Source organism: Anomaloglossus baeobatrachus, chromosome 7, assembly GCF_048569485.1.
Source record: "Anomaloglossus baeobatrachus isolate aAnoBae1 chromosome 7, aAnoBae1.hap1, whole genome shotgun sequence".
Classification (NCBI taxonomy): domain Eukaryota; kingdom Metazoa; phylum Chordata; class Amphibia; order Anura; family Aromobatidae; genus Anomaloglossus; species Anomaloglossus baeobatrachus.
The window spans coordinates 271,861,440-271,884,471 of NC_134359.1; positions in this window are offsets into that span (position 1 = coordinate 271,861,440).

Here is a 23,032-nt window from a genome sequence, read left to right on the forward strand (position 1 = left end):
GCAGTGTATTTGCGCCTGCGCTCAAAGGTTTCCTGAATGGATAACTGAACGCTGCGCTGGGACAAGGACGTGCTTGATGATGGTGTTCTTTCTGCGTAGGCAACTGCAGGTGCAGGAGTGGAGGAGGCTTGTTCGCAGGCAGCATGGACAGGGGATTGGCTCGCATGCACAACCAGCGAAGACGTAGCAGTGACATCAGCAAGCACTGCTCCTCGACTCTGTTGTACTTCCCACAAAGTCGGGTGCTTGGCTGACATGTGCCTGATCATGCTGGTGGTGGTCAGGCTGCTAGTTTTGGTACCCCTGGTGATGCTGGCATGGCAGGTGTTGCAAATGGCCTTTTTAGAATCATCTGGAGCCAACTTAAAAAACTGCCAGTGTCAGAGTTCCTGGTTTTCCAGTTTTCTTTTGAAAGAGCTTGCCCTTTGTTAACATGGAGTTTTCTGTTATGTTGCCCTACTTCCTGTCCATCTGTTTAAAAGCCGCCCCTAAAGCTTAGTCCAGTGCCTGAGTATACTGCTTCCTGTGTGCTCCTGCCCTGCTGCTTTTGGTTCCTGATTGTTATTCGGATCCTCTTGGAAAACAACCGACACCGACTCTGGACTTCATCTGGTATCATCTAGCTGTACCTGGACTCCGTTTGCCGTCTTTGGTCGGAACTTCTGCCCGGTTCCTTCCGTTTAATACCACTCTGGACTCACATCACGTACAGACATTTTTCGACTTACCTATTGCCCTTTTGTGTCCCGGCTGCTGCGCATTTAGGGCTTCTGGGGTGATTGCCAGACAGTCCCTGTATAGGGGTTTGCTGTTGGTGGTCTCCCTGGGGGAGTCCGGTGCGCGGTACCGGGAATTCCCTTTCGCTCAGTCCCTGGAAGGTATTTCCTGTATTTATGTTCTACTGTGTTTTTGTTCCGTTTATGTACATATTTGCTGGTTGCATATTATAAATGTCTTGCACCAAGAACTCGTCTCTGGTTGTCATTGCCCTAACGCAATCGAAATCCTCAATACATACAATAGTATTACAGCCAGACTCGGGAAGACCTAACATTTGTACAGGCACCTTGTGTCGTGTTGTTCCGGGGAACAGTTGACTGACGTCTGCCTGGGGCCACCACTCTGCTTCTTACTGCCTGTTGTGATGCTACGCCTCCCTCCCCCTGTGCACTGCTGTCCTCGCTCTGCATATCCTCCTGCCAGGTTGGGTCAGTTACTGGATCATCCACCACGTCGTCTTCCTCTTCCGCACCCTGCTCCTCCTCCTGACTTCCTGACAATTGTGTCTCATCATCGGCCACCCCTTGTTGAGACACGTTGCCAACTTCGTGAGAACGTGGCTGCTCAAATATTTGTGCATCTGTACATACAATCTCGTCATGGCCCACTTCAACAGGAGCTGGCGAGAGGCCAGAATTTGTGAATGGAAACGTGAACGAACAGCTATTCCGAGTGTCCAAGTGTGGGATCAGTAATGTCCGTGGACGTGTACTCGGCCTGGTGGTAGGAAGGAGGATCAGGTTCTGAAATGTGCGGTGCAGTATCACGGCTACTGACACTTGACCGTGTGGAAGACAGAGTGTTTGTGGTGGTGCCAATCTGACTGGAAGCATTATCCGCTATCCAACTAACAACCTGTTGACACTGGTCTTGGTTCAAGAGGGGTGTACTGCTGCGGTCCCCAAGAATTTGGGACAGGACGTGCGAGCGACTAGATGTGGCCCTTTGTTGTGGCGAAATTAGAGCTTGCACACAACCTCGGTGTCTGCCTGCACCACCATCACGTCCACTTCCTTGTTCGTTGACAACGCCCTTGCGCATTTTGCAATGCTGTGCTGATGTGTATTCACTAGACTTGTGTGTTATATCCAAGTTTGTGCAAAACTCACACAAATGCAGCGGAAAGCTGCCACCAACAGGCACACACGTGCAATTTTTAAATGCAAGCACGGAGGCACTAAGAACCTAACAGGTCTCTATCCAGGGACAACGTAGAGCCTCCCAATGTTTGGCTTCCCTGCCTAAGGGCTATACTATAATACACCCACTTCCTTCCAATGGGCACTTCAGGTTTACAGGCCTTCATGCACGTCTCTATCCAGGGACAACGTGGAGCCTCCCAATGTTTGGCTTCCCTGCCTAAGGGCTATACTATAATACACCCACTTCCTTCCAATGGGCACTTCAGGTTTACAGGCCTTCATGCACGTCTCTATCCAGGGACAACGTGGAGCCTCCCAATGTTTGGCTTCCCTGCCTAAGGGCTATACTATAATACACCCACTTCCTTCCAATGGGCACTTCAGGTTTACAGGCCTTCATGCACGTCTCTATCCAGGGACAACGTGGAGCCTCCCAATGTTTGGCTTCCCTGCCTAAGGGCTATACTATAATACACCCACTTCCTTCCAATGGGCACTTCAGGTTTACAGGCCTTCATGCACGTCTCTATCCAGGGACAACGTGGAGCCTCCCAATGTTTGGCTTCCCTGCCTAAGGGCTATACTATAATACACCCACTTCCTTCCAATGGGCACTTCAGGTTTACAGGCCTTCATGCACGTCTCTATCCAGGGACAACGTGGAGCCTCCCAATGTTTGGCTTCCCTGCCTAAGGGCTATACTATAATACACCCACTTCCTTCCAATGGGCACTTCAGGTTTACAGGCCTTCATGCACGTCTCTATCCAGGGACAACGTGGAGCCTCCCAATGTTTGGCTTCCCTGCCTAAGGGCTATACTATAATACACCCACTTCCTTCCAATGGGCACTTCAGGTTTACAGGCCTTCATGCACGTCTCTATCCAGGGACAACGTGGAGCCTCCCAATGTTTGGCTTCCCTGCCTAAGGGCTATACTATAATACACCCACTTCCTTCCAATGGGCACTTCAGGTTTACAGGCCTTCATGCACGTCTCTATCCAGGGACAACGTGGAGCCTCCCAATGTTTGGCTTCCCTGCCTAAGGGCTATACTATAATACACCCACTTCCTTCCAATGGGCACTTCAGGTTTACAGGCCTTCATGCACGTCTCTATCCAGGGACAACGTGGAGCCTCCCAATGTTTGGCTTCCCTGCCTAAGGGCTATACTATAATACACCCACTTCCTTCCAATGGGCACTTCAGGTTTACAGGCCTTCATGCACGTCTCTATCCAGGGACAACGTGGAGCCTCCCAATGTTTGGCTTCCCTGCCTAAGGGCTATACTATAATACACCCACTTCCTTCCAATGGGCACTTCAGGTTTACAGGCCTTCATGCACGTCTCTATCCAGGGACAACGTGGAGCCTCCCAATGTTTGGCTTCCCTGCCTAAGGGCTATACTATAATACACCCACTTCCTTCCAATGGGCACTTCAGGTTTACAGGCCTTCATGCACGTCTCTATCCAGGGACAACGTGGAGCCTCCCAATGTTTGGCTTCCCTGCCTAAGGGCTATACTATAATACACCCACTTCCTTCCAATGGGCACTTCAGGTTTACAGGCCTTCATGCACGTCTCTATCCAGGGACAACGTGGAGCCTCCCAATGTTTGGCTTCCCTGCCTAAGGGCTATACTATAATACACCCACTTCCTTCCAATGGGCACTTCAGGTTTACAGGCCTTCATGCACGTCTCTATCCAGGGACAACGTGGAGCCTCCCAATGTTTGGCTTCCCTGCCTAAGGGCTATACTATAATACACCCACTTCCTTCCAATGGGCACTTCAGGTTTACAGGCCCTCATGCACGTCTGTATGCAGGGGCATTGGTGAACCTCACAATTTAGGACTGCCCTGGCAAAGGAAAATACTACAAAGACTCACTTCCTCAAAATGGGCACATTAGACTCAAGAGGCCTTCATGTACGTCTCTTCTCAGGGACATCGGAGTGCCACACAATGTTTTCACGTAAAATCTTTCATGTATTGATCTCAAAAAGTAACATACACCAGCTCTATCTCACTATTGGGTATGTGCCCTTAACATTTCCGCCATGAAAAATCATTTTGGGGTCATTTTGGAAGGTTTTCTGGTGAGTCCGTAAAAATGGCGTAAAACGCGGACAAAATTGTTCACAGCTGTGACTTTTGAGTGATAAATGCTTCAAGGGGTCTTCCCCATGCTGTTGCCATGTCATTTGAGCACTCTTCTGAGACTTTTGTGACATTTTTAGGGTTTCTCCATGCTGCCGGGAGGTCATTTCACAAAAATACTCGGGTCTCCCATAGGATAACATTGGGCTCGTTGCTCGGGCCGAGTACACGAGTATCTTGGGAGGCTCGGCCCGAGCTTCGAGCACCCGAGCTTTTTAGTACTCGCTCATCACTAGTAAGTATGAGAGAGGGGGGAACTGACCGCCAGACAGCTAGAGGGACAGACAGACATAGAGACCGACCGACGGACTGAGGGAGAGAACGAAACATAAAAAGAAAAAAGACTGACATGACATGAAAAAAGCACAAAACATACAGGGAACAAACAGAGATGCGTCCGTGTCACTCGGACGTGCGCACAGACCCATTGACTTTCATTGGGTCCGTGCTGCGTGTTGCGTGAATAAAACGGACATGCTGGCGTGAGACACGGACCAAAAAACGCATCACGGAGACAGACTCACGGACATAACCAAAAACGCAATTGTAACCGCAGAGATATAGTAACATTGGTGCACGTTTGGCCGTGTCTCCAGTATACACGGAAACGGACCAAACACGCACGTGTTTCACGGATGTGTGTTTCAAGCCTTATACTGTCTTTTGGGCGCTGCCGACAATGGCAAAACTGCATCCGTAACTCGGCTTCTGTGCGGGTCTCAAAGGCGACCTAGAGTTTATCAAAGATGGCGGTTACCGAGGCCTGGTCCGTATCTGCCCAAGTCTCCACCTCCTGCTTGGCCGCACCGGTCTGCTGCCCTAGTGTTACGAATCGGCGCCGTCATAGCCGCAAGCAGCCTGCTGCGGTTCCAGTTGCGCTCAGGCGCAGCTGCCGTTTTTGGCCGTGCCTCGGGTCGTCCAGCTGGCTGCTTGCACCTCCACGTTTAAGTGTGCAGAGGCGGCTAGTGCGCATGCGTGTGCCGATTTACCCCAGCCGGAGCCTAAGTCCAGTGTTTCGCCTAGTGAGCATGCTCAGCCTGATAGTGCCATTTCTGAGGCTAAGTCCTCGGTTCGGGCTACTGAGCATGCTCCTACACTTAGTGCGAAAAGCCTCTTTGCACAGGTACTTGGACTGCGTGCTGTGTCAGTCCTGTGTTATCCAGGCTACTGAGCATGCTCAGGCACTTAGTGCATTGGAGGCAAAGTCCGGGAAGGACTTCACTGGGCATGTCCATGAGGTGGCAGGCCCTGATAGGCCAGAGGGCATCAGGTGTCCTGATGATGTGGCCACTCCGGACTGGCTCGCGGAGGCCCGGCCCTATGACACGACACCTCACCATTGGTTGTCAGACGATGACTGGTGAAGTGTTTGGGGCGTGGCTGCCATGAGGTCATCAGTGATGTGGCGGTTCAGGATAGGCCGCTTGTGACGTCGCTGATGGCATGGCACTCTGCTGTTGGTCCCTGGAGGTGCCATTGTGGTCCACCCTGGATTTGGGGCGGACCCAGGTTATAAAAGGGGCTGGAGACAACATGGAGGTGCGCAGTCTTCATATTTGCTCAGACAGAGCACACCTCCATGTTATAGCGTTATTGCGGCATAAGCCTGTGTTTGGAAGTAGTAGGTAGGGTTAGGCATCCGGTGCTTGTCACGCCAAGACACCCGTGGCTCATCACGTTAGAGTCAGGCGCCGGCTTCCACCTCCTGCCGTCCAGTCCTTCTTGTGCAGCCCAGTGGAGTTAACTGGGCTGTGGCTGCTGCGCCTCCTGTCCATTTGTGCCCCCTACGCACACGGACAATGTACCTGCTGCGCCTCCTGTCTGATTGTGCCCCCTACGAACACGAACAGCGTACCCCAGGACCCCTGTGGAGTTAACAGGGTGTTCCTGGTTTTGGTGTGTATTTTCCTTGGCTTCCCAGTCAACGCTACTGGTGTGATTTCTTGGCTTGACGTGTCCTCTACACACGTGGCTACTCACATAGTGACCAGAAAAGCTAATCGGAGGACCGCTCGGCCTCACGTGTCCTACACACGTGGCCGACAGGGCGCTTTCGTGGCGGTTTTCTGGTCAACGCTACCTGGTCACTATCCGGCCTGACGTGTTCCCTGCACACGTGGTCGGGGTTGCACCAATTCAACCGAAACACTAACTGGGTTGTCTTCCGGTCTGACGTGTCCCTACACACATGACCGGTTTCCTGGGTTATCTCAGAGCCATTACGCTCTATAGTCTCCGCCTAACCTTCAGGTGCTAGCAGCTCCTTTGCCATCTGGAGCACGGTGGGCCCCAACTGGCGATTAGGATATATACCCCCTGGTCCTAATCTGCCGGTCCCCCCGTAACACCTAGTACTACCGCTGCCCGCTGCTTGCCCATCATGGCATACAAGTCGAGAATCGTGCATATCTTTTTCCGGAACACCTGCAAGGTCTTTTCCCCGCACTAACTCTCTCTGCTGGGCAGTTTCACTTTTCGGCATGGCCGAGTTCCCAGGGGGCGGAGCTTCGACTTTCGCGCTCTTTTTGCGGGGAAGACGGCTTTGGCGGGAATCTTTACGCCAAAAGATGGTGGCAAGATGGCGGATTCTAAAATTTTTCAACGGGTCACCGCTGACTTCTACTTCAAGGCGCATTTCACCAGGTAGGTGATTTGGTAAGTATCCTGTTTGTGACGTCAGAAGAGTCGATGTGTACCGCCCCGCGCTCGGCTACATCCAAGCCGCTCGGATCCGGGCTCGTTTGTCGGTGGCTCGAGCGCCTCTGGACCGGGGGTCACTGCACTCTGCAAGGGGCTGGCACTTTGAAGGGGGGTTAAGGTTATGGCCGAGGCCGTGGTGTTTGTTGTTAGAGTTCGTGACACCACCCACGGATTGTGGTGAATGTGGACACCGCCGCTGCTGTTAACTAGGCACCCGAGGGAGATGTTGTGCAGCTTTGGTGTTAACCCCTCAGTGGGCAGGGGTGATTGTCCCGGGACCTGTTTGGTGTGATGTGTCGGTGCTTGGCGGTGCAATGCGATGCGTGGCCTGAGCGCACAGTGGTACTCACTATTACAGATACATAAGAGTCTCTGGTAAACCAAAAAGATGGTGGTCGGTGCCCGCAGCCGGCTGTGTCTGGTCCCCCAGTCGGGTTGGTGGTCTCTGCCTTTCTCATGCACCTTTTGTGTAGTTGTTGGCAGCCCGTGCTTCAGCAACGGGAGCCCGATCCCTGGCATTGTGTGTCGGGAGAGCCCTGGCCCTTTGGATCTCTTTGCCTGAGCGGTGGCTTTTTATCCTCTTTTGGTGGACTGTTGTCTTCAGTTGGGACTTGGGTGGGAAAGGACCTAAAGTCCAGACCTCAATCAGTTAATTAACTGGGTCCACTGGTTTCTGGACCGAGTTTCAGGGTCTGAGTACCCCCTTTTGTGCTCCAGTTCCCAGTCGGTTCCCCGGTTCGGTAATGGCAGGCCACTACCCTGTCCCGGTCCCTTACGGTTCCACCGAGCCATCTTCCCGACTTCTGCAGGCTGAGGCCACCATCTGCCTCCTAGCCAGAGGTGACTGGGCTCCGACCCAGACACCTGGCGTTAGACTGCGGCAGACCTGGGCACAGGTCTGCCTCTGCACTTGAATGTCACTCCTTCACTCCTCTACTGTCAAAACTAATCTCAGACTAACTGTTTTTTCCTGAATCAGGACCTGTGAACTCCTCAGTGGGCGTGGCCAAGTGCCTGGCTCCGCCCCCTGGTGTGAACATCAAATCCTGAGGGAGGTGACTAGGGTTTCAAGGTTAGCTGGTGACACCTTTTTAGGGGACGGGTTTTTGTGCAAGGGCCTACCTGTGACTACCTGGCTATATTGTGAGATGCCGAGGGGAGAAGTACTAGAGAACAGATATGTTTCCCCTCAGTTCATTTCATATGCCTCCATGTTCTTATTGTTGAGCGGTCAGCCCATGCAAATGGGCTGGGAAAAGCTGGGAAAGTTATATCTGGCTCAGCAATAAGTTAGTCACTGAAGCCTGTTTATTTCAGTGTAATTTTAGGCTCGGTTTTTCCTGGAGCAATCAGTAGGAATGGCGGTGGGACTGGTTGCTCTCTTCTCCACATTCAATCCAGGTTTTGATTCCTCACTGGATCAACTGAGATAATCAGGAGGCATTCAGTACAAGGAGACTGCTGAGGAGAGCAGGACAGGCTCATGGCTCCATACCTCCGCTTGCTGTGCTGAGGAACTGACACAGTAAGAGAATACTGTTTTGTTTGTTACATAGGTTTATTTTGTAGTTAGCATTCTGTTGTTAGTTAGTGGCCAGACGGCCTTAGACATTTATTTTCCTGTTTTTGCATGTGTAACACTGAGAGATAAGTGTACACAATAAACACGGCAGTGGCCGTATCTGTGTGGAACCTGCAAGTCTGCCGTTGTCATCTGTGAATCCATAGCCACTCGCTTGGACCAAAGCAAAGATCCCAGCTGAACTATATCACCTGTCTCACAATATATATATATATATATATATATATATATATATATATATATATATATATATATATATATATAATCTCTCTATGTATATATAATCTCTATGTGCAAAGGGTGTGGTGTAAATAAGTGTACAAAATTGCAAAAACAAAAACTGCGTCTAAAAATAAAATGTCTGAGTGTAATTCAATAATGTGTCAGAAAAACAGAATATAGTTGTGTGATGTATATTATTGAAAACAATATATAAATAAAGTGAAAAACAGAAACACGAGTCAAGAAATATCTTACCCGCCAGAAGAGCCGCATCATGAACAGATTTATCTCATTCGGCCATGGAGCAGGGCTGTGACATGAAGAACAATTAATCTTCCGCTCACTGAGCAAAGAGTTCATAAGATCTCGGAGCATGAACAGAACAACGGTATTATATATTACATCCTAGTATTATATTACATTCTAGTATACTAGGCCAATATACATGGGATTGGCTCCATAAAAATATATAAAGCATGCAAAAAAATAGATATGATACATATATGAGGTATTGGTCGATATTTTGGCTAAAAACACAACCTTGCAACCCACGTCAAGGGTCCTCATTGCTTTGTGAGTCACTTTGCTGTGCAATATAACAAAAAAAGGGGCAGCAGAATTTACTTGCCCGGGTCACAGAAAATGCTGCACTAAAGATGGAGGCAAAATACTGATGAGACCACCACTCACAACCTCCCGCTTCATGGAGGGGGCGACTCCTCAATATTAGATAAGGCTTGTATAGGGCGCTGGTCACACATATGAAGAGTCCAGCGCCTGTATACAAATAAATATAACATGAAAAAAATATATAATTTCTGTGGCATTGGTTGATATTTTGGCCAAAATACACAAAGCTCGCAACCCACGTCAAGGGTCCTCATGTCTTGCGAGTCCCTACCCTAAAATTAACAGCAAAGCTACAGGAGAAGAAACTCAAATTCCCCAAAATTTCCAATTTAATATACAAGAGCAACAGCATTAATCTGCCCAGATCACAGACTAATGCCCTGACATGGGACCTGACAGGATAATACTTTTGCGCTATATTATATTATTTGGAACTTATACATTTTTTGGGATTTTAGTTTGTTTCTGTAGCTTTACTTTTAATTTCTCCCTCTTTAACTAAACCTTTTTCCCCTGAATGTTGGGATCTGTCTGAGGCCGTCGGCCCCAGGAACAGGTTCATAGCCTTAAGGTTGAAAGACACAAGTTCAGCCTAAAAGCTAATGTGTTGATCCAGAGGAAGGCGAAAACCCCATGAGGCAAAAGACAATTGCCCCATATTAGGGGAAAAATTCCTTCCCGATTCCACATACGGCAATCAGACTAGTTCCCTGGATCAACGTCCCATAATCTAGTACCAATAACCTGCAAATAGTCAAGAAAGGCGCACAGGCCTCCATGACCGTAAGATAATGTGGCGGAGAGATCCATCATCTCATTGCTCACACTGTAAAAATGTCCTTTACACAAAAGGAATTAGGAGTTTAATACTAGAGCGGTTGAATTAATCCTAATGGAAATAAGCTACTACAGCTTTTTTCCTAAATATTGGGGTCTGTCTAAAGCCATCAGCTCATAAGGCTTCCTCAGACAGACATGAGCAAAGCCACTCCATCCTACAGGTTCTTTAAAGGACCCTGGCCTTCACATTACACCCCTGAATAGGGATAAAGACTTACCATAGGCCCAGGGTTGCATCTACAGAGTAGCTGCTGGCTGGAGGAGCGAGCATGAGGCTAGAGTGGTTAAATCAACCCTAAATGAAAAAAACTATCTAATGCTACTCTTTTGATAGCACCTGTCTGAGGCCGTTGGCTGAAAAAGGCTTCCTCAGACAGACTTGGCACTAGGCTCTCTATCCTTCAGGTTCCAAAGGAACCCTAGATTTCAATCTTGCACCCCTATACAGTGATAAAGATTTATCACAGAGCCAGGATTGCATCCACAGATTAGCTGCTGGCCAGAGGAGCGAGCTTAAGGCTAAAGTGGGTCAGCCAATTCTCATTAAAATAAATTCTAACTAATGCTACTTTCCTAAATAAAGAATTCTGAGGCACTTGGCTCAAAAAGGCTTCCAGCACAGACGTCGAGCAAAACCCTTCAAAGGAACCCTGGCATAGACCTTTGAACCTCAATAGAGGGACAGTTTCATAGCCTTAAGGTTGAAAGGCACAAGTTCAACCTAAAAGCTAATGTGTTGATCCAGAGGAAGGCAAAAACCCCATGAGGCAAAAGACAATTCCCCCTTATTAGGGGAAAAATTCCTTCCCGACTCCATATACGGCAATCAGACTAGTTTCCTGGATCAACGTCCCATAATCTAGTGCCAATAACCTGCAAATAGTCAAGAAAGGCGCACAGGCCTCCATGACCGTAAGATAATGTGGTGGAGAGATCCATCATCTCATTGCTCACACTGTATAAATGTCCTTTACACAAAAGGAATTAGGAGCTTGGTACTAGAGCGGTTGATTTAACCCTAATGGAAATAAGCTACTAAAGCTTTTTTTCCAAAATGTTAAAATCTGTCTAAGGCCATCAGCTCAAAAAGGCTTCCTCTGACAGACTCCACACAAGCCACTCCATTCTGTAGGTTCCATAGGAAGCCTGACCGTCACCATTACACCCCTTAACAGGGAAAAAGCCTTACCACAGGCCCAGGGTTGCATCTACAGAGTAGCTGCTGGCCAGAGGAGCGAGCTTGAGGCTAGTGAGGCCAAAACAACCCTAACTGAAATAAACCCCAACTATCAATACTAACACAAATCTGTACAAATTAACAACTTATAACCGTAATTATAAGTAGTTTCTTCTTTCGTGGTCTCTTGGACACAACCCTGACCCGAACTCGACATCTCCATATATGATACACTTTATGAGGCTGTCGATTTTAGGTCAGGGGGACCAGCACCAGGAAAGGGTTGTAAAACTGTCTGAAATCCTGAAAACGTCCCGCACACCTTACATGTGATCACTTCTCACCTTTTTACACCGGCTCTTTCATCTTTTTAAATAAAAAGTAGCAGAGCTCAGTATAATAAAGGGCACAAAAGTGGTGTAAAATATCCCTGACAGATCTTACTCCAGGGGGCGCTTCATGAAGGTCGGCGCAGAAAAGCCCCAGCCTTGATAAATTGCCCAGCAAAGGTTTACATGACATTAGCGGGTAACGAGCAGTGATACGGTCACCAGGTTCTCACGATGCTCCCGGTCCTGCGTTGTGGGGCGTTCCTATCCTGGTTACTACCCAAAAAGGCAGTAAAGGCGCAGGGCTCCACGGTGTATAATCCAGGGGCTCCATCCAAGGGCTCCTCGGTGTATAATCCAGGGACTCCATCAAATGGCTCCTCGGTGTATAATCCAGGGACTCCATCAAAGGGCTCCTCGGTGTATAATCCAGGGACTTCATCCAAGGGCTCCACGGTGTATAATCCAGGGGCTCCACAGTGTATAATCCAGGGACTCCATCCAAGGGCTCCACAGTGTATAATCCAGGGACTCCATCCAAGGGCTCCTCAGTGTATAATCCAGGGACTCCATCCAAGGGCTCCTCGGTGTATAATCCAGGGACTCCATCCAGGGGCTCCACGGTGTATAATCCAGGGGCTCCACGGTGTATAATCCAGGGGCTCCACGGAGTATAATCCAGGGACTCCACGGTTTCTGTTCCAAGGGCTCCACTTTCTTCTTTCTTGCTTGCGTAGCTCGGTCCATCGTCCTGTTCCTTTATCAAGTATAATGGCTGTTAGGCTCTCAGAGCGGATTTTTAGACTCTTTGATCACTGTGACATCACAAAGTGATGACCTAGGCAAGTGAGTGTCGCCCCTTTATGTAGTCATCGGTGTGGTCGGCTATAATTTGCATATTCCATGATGTCATAAACCTATGATGTCACCACAGTGAGAACAGACATGAACGTTCCATTCTGATCCCGGCCGTCATCATCATCTGAAAACAGCGGCGCACAGAGGACTCGGTTTTATAAAAGGCAAATGTGTGATCGATGCCACCCCCAATTCACAGCTCTGGAGCCGCAGATCGGCCACCGAGGATTCGGGGGAAACTGAGTGACAGATGATGAACTAAATAAAAACTCTGAATTTTTAGAAATCCGGGAGAGACCCCTGGAGATGTGATGGGGCCGCGTCTGGTGTCATACAGCCTGAGACAAAAACTATGCACAATAAATATATAAAATACCCCAATAACCTTTATTATGGGGATCGCAGGACACAGGGGGAAGGGTCTCACAACAACAACCCATCTGATGATTTTGTTCTGTTCTCATGTTTTGCACAAAACATCAACTCTCTTATCCCGTTATATACAGGCACTTACTGCAGAACATCACTCCTCAGCCCCATTGTTACGGGGGAACCGGCAGATTAGGACCAGGGGGTATATATCCTAATCGCCAGTCGGGGCCCACCGTGCTCCAGATGACAAAGGAGCTGCTGGCACCTGAGGGTTAGGCGGAGACTATAGAGCTGGATGGCTCTGAGATAACCCAGGAACTCTGGGAACCGGTCACGTGTGTTGGGACACGTCAGACCGGACGACAACCCGATTAGCGTTTTGGTGCACCTAGCGCTACACCAACCACGTGTGCAGGAAACACGTCAGGCCAGGTGGTAACCAGGTAGCGTTGACCAGTAGACCGCCACGAAAGCGCCCTGTCGGCCACATGTGTAGGACACGTCAGGCCGAGCGGTCCTCCGATTAGCGTTTCTGGCCACCTCTCGACTGGCCACGTGTGTGTAGGACACGTCAGGCCAGATGGGTACACCAGTAGCGTTGACCGGGAAGCCGAGGAGGATAAGGAACACCCTGTTAACTCCACAGGGGTCCTGTGGTACGCTGTCCGTGCACGTAGGGGGCACAACCGGACAGGTGGCGCAGCAGGTGCGTTGTCCGTGTGCGTAGGGGGCACAATCGGACAGGTGGCGCAGCAGGTGCGTTGTCCGTGTGCGTAGGGGGCACAATTGGACAGGAAGCACAGCAGCCGCAGCCCAGTTAATGCCACTGGGCTGCTATAGCAAGACTGGAACGGCAGGAGGGAAGCACGGCGCCTGACCCTGATGTGCCGAGCCACGAATCTTGGCGTGACAGGCACCGTTCGCCTAACCCTACCTATCACTTCCCAACATAGGCTTATGCCGCAATGAGGCTCTAACATGGAGGTGTGCTCTGACTGAGCAAAAGTGAAGACTGCGCCCCTCCATGTTGTCTCCAGCCCCTTTTATAACCTGGGTCCGCCCCAAACCCAGGGTGGAACCACCAAGGTCCAATAGCAGAGTGCCATGTCATCAGTGACGTCACATGCGACCTATCCGGAAACGCCACGTCATTGATGACCTCATGGCAGCCACGCCCCAAACACTTCACCAGTCATCGTCTGACGACCAATACTGAGGTGCCAGATCATAGGGGCGGGCCTCTGCGAGCCAGTCCGGAGTTGCCACGTCATCAGGACACCTGACACCCTCTGCCCTATCAGGGCCTGCCACCTCACGGACATGCTCAGTGAGGTCCTTACCGGACCTAGCCTCTGATGCACTAAGTGCCTGAGCATGCTCAGTAGCCTGAGCCACAGGCTTAGAAAGCAGACTATCAGTTTGAGCATGCTCAGTAGGCACATCCCAGAACTTAGACACAGCATGAAGTCCAAGTACCTGTGCAAAGAGGCTGTTAGGGTTAATTGTGGGAGCATGCTCAGTAGCCTGAACTGAGGACTTAGTCTCAGACATAACACAAACAGGCTGAGCATGCTCACTAGGCAAAACACCGGGCTTAGACTCTGGCTGGGGTAAATCGGCGCACGCATGCGCACTAGCCGCCTCTCCACACTTAGACGTGGTGGAAGGAACAGCCAACTGGACGACCTGAGGCACGGCCAAGAACGGCAGCCGGCGCCTGGGCGCAACAGGAACCGCAGCAGGCTGCTTGCGGCTATGGCGGCGCCGGTTCGTAACACCCATCCTGCAGTACATCACTCCTCAGCCCCATCCTGCAGCACATCACTCCTCAGCCCATCCTGCAGCACATCACTCCTCAGCCCATCCTGCAGCACATCACTCCTCAGCTCCATCCTGCAGCACATCACTCCTCAGCCCCATCCTGCAGCACATCACTCCTCAGCCCATCCTGCAGCACATCACTCCTCAGCTCCATCCTGCAGCACATCACTCCTCAGCCCTGCAGCACTGAGGTCTCTGGTTCAAATCCCACCAAGGACGACATTTGAAAGTAGTCAGTACGTTCTCCCCGTGTTTTCATGTGTTTCCTCCAAGTTCTCCAGTTTTGTCTCACACTCCAAAGACTAATAGGGAATGTAGATTGTGAGCCCCGATGGTGATAGTGACGATCACGTCTGTAAATCGCTGTGGAATTAATGGCGCTATATAAGTGAGTAAAATAAATATCATCATCGCCATCTTCATGCCGCCCTATGGCTGTAGCCTGAAGGTGCGGTGAATACCAGGTCCTGATCCACCGGGCGGCACACAGATGATGTCCCCCATCATCAGCAGTCATGGAGAGACGTCCGCTCTCAGCTCCACCTCCCGGTATGACGGATGACGTTACCTGCTCAGGTAGCTCCATGCGTCAGAGGCGGCGTGCTGGGGAATGACACCGCTCCAGCACAACAACGCCGTGAATTACAACATTACAGACCCATTAGTAATTCCACATTACCTGGAAATGTCGAGAAGACAAGTGGTAAAACCGCAGATTTATATCCTGGATCTCCGGCTGATTGTACCGCAACACAGTGCCTCTTAAAGGGGAAGTGCATATAAATATTTAGGCGTTCCTATGTATATAACCTACAAAAATGGCAACAAGCCAGCGCTCTGTAATGTGCTGGAGCACGAGACTGATTCCATGAGAATCCATCCATCCGTCCATGAGACCTTTTTTTGTGCCCCATTGGAGTCCATAGGTTTCTATGGGAGCCATATTTTGTCTCTATAAATCACAGATGCAGAATACAGTGCGTACGTAAGACCAAACCATAAGTGAGTATTCATATGAGATGATCACAACGTGTAAACCTTAGTCCATGGCAAATGATTACAGCTCAGTGCGGCACTGTGTGCTCACTGCCATGATTGCATTACTTAAAGGGGACATTTTCCATCTTCATAAATGGATATTGTTGGATAGAGCATGTAAAAACAAGCACTTTTGCAATTTACTGCTTGTTAAAATTTTCAGTCGTTCTTGAGATATTAACACTTTACTTTTATTTACAGCTGGTCGCCTTGCAGACCGACCACCGCTGCCAGACAAGAAAACATGCTCAGTGCTTACAATTGCTTTTCTGTTGAGCTTGTAAGAAAGGTTTTTGAGACTGGCGCGTATTGCTGGAGCCTGACGAGTATTGCTGGAGCCTGGCGAGTATTGCTGGAGCCTGCCTGCCTTAGGAGCAATGCTTAAAAGTGAGAAACCAGCGGTGGTCGGTCTCCTAGGCAACAAGCTGTAAACAACAGAAAAGTGTTAATATCTTAAGAACGGCTGCAAATATTAACAAGCAGTAAATTGCAAAAGTGTTTGTTTTTACAAGCTCTATCCAGTAAAGTATCCATCTATGAAGATGGGAATAACCCTTTAATGAATGAAGCACCATTATTTATTAGACGCCTGTCATCTCCAGGATTATTCCTCTGCATTTATGTTACTCATACACCTTTAATTGCCTCCTATTAAGCCTCATTGTTTAGGTCATTGATGCAAAGTAAACTGGAAACCTAGAGAAGGCGTCATACTCTGATCATTTATATGGAGTCTGCAGAATATTGCAGGAATGCTAAAAATGTGAGGTCTTATGGCCCAGTGCTGGGGTGGGGGAGGGCAGGGGGCGCAGGGTGACCAGGACCATAGGGCTCCCCTTTAATAGGCAATGGATCCAGGTGGGAGGACAAACTGGGAAGAGCGGAGCAAACCTACCCTGGAAAAAGCAAAAAAAGGATGCCCCCTACCTCTCCCCCAGTGCACACGCCCCGTCCCTGGACATGAAGGTGAAGCTGCAATGCAAGTGTTAAAAAAGAGAAGCCCCAAACCATGATGCAATGGCCCATATTTAATATACATCATAGGGGGGCATTAGAAAGATTATATAGACCATGAGCAGGTATTGCCCACCTGACTATTGCAAAACTACAACTGTCAGCATGGTCTGAGCTGCTGGGAGGTGTAGTTCTGCAACAGCTATAGGGCCAAAGGCTGTCAGGTCTTGCTGGGAGTTGTAGTTTTGCAACAGGTATAGAACTAAAGGCTGTTACGCCTTGGTAAGAAATGTAATTCTGCAACAGCTATTGAGCCAGAGGCATTGAGACTTGCTGGGAGTTGTAGTTCTGCAACAGCTATATGGCTAGAAGCTGTCAAGTCTTGCTTGGAAGTTGTAATTTTGCTAATCAAAAGTTATTAGCGCATAGTGGGAGTTGTAGTTTTGCAAAGTGATAGGGTCAGAGACAGTCAGGGCTTGCTGGGAGTTTTAGTTTTCCAAAAGCTTTTGAGCCAGAGGATTTAAGGCTTGCTGGGAGTTGTAGTTCTGCAACATCTCTAGGGCCAAAAGCTGTCAGCTCTTGCTTGAAAGTTATAGTATTGCTATCCAGAGGCTATTTGTGCATTGTGGGAGTAGTAGTTTTGCAAAGTGAAAGGGTCAGAGACAGTCAGGGCTTGCTGGGAGTTTTAGTTTTCCAAAAGCTTTTGAGCCAGAGGATTTAAGGCTTGCTGGGAGTTATAGTTCTGCAACAACTCTAGGGCCAGAAGCTGTTCAGTCTTGCTTGGAAGTTATATTTGTGCATAGTAGGAGTAGTAGTTTTGCAAATCAATAGGGTCAGAGGCAGTCAGGGCTTGCTGGGAGTTGTAGTTTTGCTAGTCAGAGGCTATTTGTGCACTCTGGGAGTAGTAGTTTTGCAAAGTCAAAGGGTCAGAGGCTGTCAGGGCTTGCTGGGAATTGTAGTTTTCATAGCCAGAGGCTATTTGTGCATAGTAGGAGTTGCAGAGGCATTTAGGATTGCTGGGAGTTGTAGTTTTGCAACAGCTTTGTTCAACATGTTGCATACAACCGCACTATAATGCTCTGCTCTCATCTGCTATATAGTAATGGAAACTTGGAATTCAACCCAATGTCTCGCCCGTGACACGGCAGACACAGGGGCGCCCAACAGACCCTACTGACATGTAATAAATCACAGTAAACATCATTTTATATGAAGAACAGTGAATATGATGAAATCTGCAACTGAGGTCCCCACAATGTGAACAGAACCTATAACTGAGCCGTGAGACTCTGCTGCCACCTGCTGGTAACTATTAAGACCGCACCATGGGAAATAAGGGACACAGCCCAACTGCAAACAAATCCATCCTGATAAAACACGACAATAACAGACAAGGAGGCGGAAGCTTTTTTCACCAGGACGGGCTCTTCTGTGTTTGTCCCCTCCTCAAATAGACAGATAAGAGCAAAAATGACATCCGACAAAAGCACAATGACTCCGTCTGCGTCATTACTGACAATGGCCCCGAGCAGGGGCAGAATAATCCTATTTTTTTGTGCAAGGGCCACATTGTCTTAGCTGCAGCATCTCCAGACTTGTCCTGTCATGGCTGCAGTATCTCCAGACTTGTCCTGTCATGGCTGCAGCATCTCCAGACTTGTCCTGTCATGGCTGCAGCATATCCGGACTTGTCCTGTCATGGCTGCAGCATCTCCGGACTTGTCCTGTCATGGCTACAGCATCTCCAGACTTGTCCTGTCATGGCTGCAGCATCTCCAGACTTGTCCTGTCATGGCTGCAGCATCTCCAGACTTGTCCTGTCATGGCTGCAGCATCTCCAGACTTGTCCTGTCATGGCTGCAGCATCTCCGGACTTGTCCTGTCATGGCTACAGCATCTCCAGACTTTTCCTGTCATGGCTGCAGCATCTCCAGACTTGTCCTGTCATGGCTGCAGCATCTCCAGACTTGTCCTGTCATGGCTGCAGCATCTCCAGACTTGTCTCCCATGGCTGCAGCACCTCCAGACTTCTCTCCCATGGCTGCAGCACCTCCAGACTTCTCTCCCATGGATGCAGCATCTCAGGACTTTTCCTGTCATGGCTGTAGCATCTCAGGACTTGTCTCCAAAGGATTCAGCATCTCCGGACTTGTCCTGTCATGGCTGCAGCATCTCCGGACTTGTCCTGTCATGGCTGCAGCATCTCCGGACTTGTCTCCTGTTTTAGTAGTTCTGTTCTCCGGTCTATGTCATGTCACTTAGTCCCGGTCACCACTTTTAATGATCAGCTGATAACTAATCGCAGCCTTCAGACTACTTGGATCTCCTCCTACATCACCGCACACATCCCGACATTACTGCCTACATCACTGTACACATCCCACCATTACCGCCTACATCACCGCATACATCCCGACATTACCGCTTACATCACCGCACACATCCCAACACTACAGCCCTCATCATCCCTGCACACATCCCGACATTACCGCACACATCCCGACATTACCGCCCACATCACCGTACACACCCCGACATCACCGCATACATCCCGACATTACCGCTTACATCACCGCACACATCCCGACATTACCGCTTACATCACCGCACACATCCCGACATTACCGCTTACATCACCGCACACATCCCAACACTATAGCCCTCATCATCCCTGCACACATCCCGACATTACCGCCTACATAACCGCACACATCCCGACATTACCGCCCACATCCCCGCACACATCCCGATACTACAGCCTACATTACTGCACACATCCCGACTAGTGATGAGCGAGCATGCTTGTTACTACTCGGTACTCGCACGAGTATCACTGTACTCGGGCTACTCGGCGGGTACCGAGTAATTTTGCAATACTCGTGCTTTACTCGTGGTCTTCATTTCTGCATGTTGGCGCTCTTTTGAGAGCCAGCCCTCATGCAGGGATTGGCTGGCAGACCACTGCAATGCCACAGCCCTGTTAGTTGTGGAATTGCAGTGATTGGCCGGCCTGCACAGCGTGACCGAGCCTTTATACCGGCCGGCGCGCTGTGCTCTGTACACAGCCATCTCATATTCCCTGCTTTCCACGCCCACAGGCGCCTATGATTGGTTGCAGTGAGACATGCCCCCACGCTGAGTGACAGGTGTCACACTGCACCCAATCACAGCAGCCGGTGGGCGGGTCTATACTGTGCAGTAAAATAAATAAATAAATAATTAAAAAAAAACGGCGTGCGGTCCCCCCAATTTTAATACCAGCCAGATAAAGCCATACAGCTGAAGGCTGGTATTCTCAGGATGGGGAGCTCCACGTTATGGGGAGCCCCCCAGCCTAACAATATCAGTCAGCAGCTGCCCAGAATTGCCGCATACATTATATGCGACAGTTCTGGGGCTGTACCCGGCTCTTCCCGATTTACCCTAGTGCGTTGGCAAATCGGGGTAATAAGGAGTTAATGGCAGCCCATAGCTGCCACTAAATCCTAGATTAATCATGTCAGGCGTCTCCCCGAGATTCCTTCCATGATTAATCTGTAAATTACAGTTAAAAAACACACACCCCCGAAAAATCCTTTATTAGAAATAAAAAACACTAACAAAGTCCCTCATTACCAATTTATTAACCCCGACAAACCCTCCATGTCCGGCGTACTCCACGGACTCCAGCGTCGCGTCCAGCTCTGCTGCATGGAAGTGACAGGAGCTGCAGAAGACACCGCCGCTCCGGTCACCTCCACGCAGCTAATGAAGGGAATAGCGCGATCAGCTGCTGTCAGTCAGGTAACTCCCGGCCACCGCTGGATCCAGCGGTGGCCATGATTAACCTCAGTGACAGCAGCTGATCGCTATACTCACCTCAGTTGGTGCATGGAGCTGACTGGAGCGGCGGTGAGTAGCGCGATCAGCTGAGCTGTCACTGAGGTTACCCGCAGCCACCGCTGCATCCACCGCTGGATCCAGGTAACCTCAGTGACAGCTCAGCTGATTGCTATACTCATCTCATTAGCTGCGTGGAGGTGACCGGAGCGGCGGTGTATTCTGCAGCTCCTGTCACTTCCATGCAGCAGAGCTGGACGCGACGCTGGAGGACTGTGGAGTACGCCGGACATGGAGGGTTTGTCGGGGTTAATAAATTGGTAATGAGGGACTTTGTTAGTGTTTTTTATTTCTAATAAAGGATTTTTCGGGTGTGTGTGTTTTTTAACTGTAATTTACAGATTAATCATGGAAGGAATCTCGGGGAGACACCTGACATGATTAATCTAGGATTTAGTGGCAGCTATGGGCTGCCATTAACTCCTTATTACCCCGATTTGCCAAAGCACCAGGGTAAATCGGGAAGAGCCGGGTACAGCCCCAGAACTGTCGCATCTAATGTATGCGGCAATTCTGGGCGGCTGCTGACTGATATTGTTAGGGTGGGGGGCTCCCCATAACGTGGAGCTCCCCATCCTGAGAATACCAGCCTTCAGCCGTATGGCTTTATCTGGCTGGTATTAAAATTGGGGGGACCGCACGCCGTTTTTTTTAATTATTTAATTATTTATTTCACTGCACAGTATACACACACCGGCTGCTGTGATTGGGTGCAGTGAGACAGCTGTCACTCAGTGTGGGAGCGTGTCTCACTGCAACCAATCATAGGCGCCGAAAAGCAGGACAGCAGGGAATAGGAGATTGATTAATGAGCGGCCGGCTTTTTCAAAAGAGGAAAAGCCACCGGAGTTTGAACAGCTGTGCAGCGCCGCGGCAGTGATCGGGGAACGGTAAGTAAGAGAGAGGGGGGGGAACTGACCGACAGACTGTGAGAGGGGGACAGACAAGACAGAGAGAGACAGACCGACGGACTGAGGGAGATAGAATAAAAAAAAAAAAATGACCGACATCGCTAGTAAAAAGCACAAAACGTGCGTTTTGGACATCGGAGTGCCACACAAGGTTTTCATGTAAAATCTTTCATGTATTAATCTCAAAAAGTAACATACATTAGCTCTATCTCACTATTGGGTATGTGCCCTTAACATTTCCGCCATGAAAATTCATTTTGGTGTCATTTTGGAAGGTTTTCTGGTGAGTCCGTAAAAATGGCGTAAAACTTGGACAAAATTGTTCACAGCTGTGACTTTTGAGTGATAAATGCTTCAAGGGGTCTTCCCCATGCTGATGCCATGTCATTTGAGCACTCTTCTGAGACTTTTGTGACATTTTAGGGTTTCTACATGCTGCCGGGGGTCATTTCACAAAAATACTCGGGTCTCCCATAGGATAACATTGGGCTCGGTGCTCGGGCCGAGTACACGAGTATCTTGGGAGGCTCGGCCCGAGCTTCGAGCACCCGAGCTTTTTAGTACTCGCTCATCACTAATCCCGACATTACCGCCTACATCACCGCACACATCTCGACACTACAGCCCTCATCATCACCGCACACACCCCGACACTACAGCCCTCATCATCACCGCACACACCCCGACATTACAGCCCTCATCATCCTCGCACACACACACACCGGCATTACCTCAGTGACGTCCCCCCTGACAGCACGATTCACTTTAGTTGCTGCGTGGAGCTCACAGGAGCGTCGGTGTTCTACTGCAGCTCCTGTCAGCTTTATGTAGCAGAGCTGGATGCGTCACGGGACCTCTGTGGATTACGGCGGACCTGGAGGGGTATTTGGGGATTTTAATAAAGTGGTGAAAGAGGGTGTTTTTTGTCTTTTATTACAAATAAAGGATTATTTCATGTGTGTGTTTATTTACTTTCACTTACAGGTTAATCATGGAATGTGTCTCATAGACGCCTGCCATGATTAACCTAGGACTTAGTGGCAGCTATGGGCTGCTGCCATTAACTCCTTATTACCTCGATTTACATCGCAGCAGGGCAATTCGGGATGAGCCGGGTAGAGTCCCGGGATTGTGCTATCTAAAGGATGCGGCAATTTCGGGCGGCTGCTGGCTGATATTGATAGGTTGGTGGGCTCCCCATAACGTGGGGCTCCCCATCTTGAGAAAACCAGCCTTCAGCCGTGTGGCTTTACCCTGGCTGGTATTAAAATTGGGGGGGACCGCACGTCGTTTTTTTTTAATTATTTATTTACTTATTTTACTGCACGATATAGACCCGCCCACCTGCGGCTGTGATTGGTTGCAATGAGACAGCTGTCACTCAGCGTGGGGGTGTGTCTGACTGCAACCAATCATAGGCGCCGGTGGGTGGGGAAAGCAGGGAATACCAGATTGAATAATGAGCGGCCGGCATTTTCAAAAGAGGCAAAGCCGCTGGAGCAGTGTGACAGCCGTGCAGGGCCGCGCCGGTGATCGGGGATCGGTGAGTATGAGGGGGGGGGAAGACTGACTGACAGATAGAGAGTGGGACAGACAGACAGAGCGACCAACTGACAGAGAAAGAGACCGACT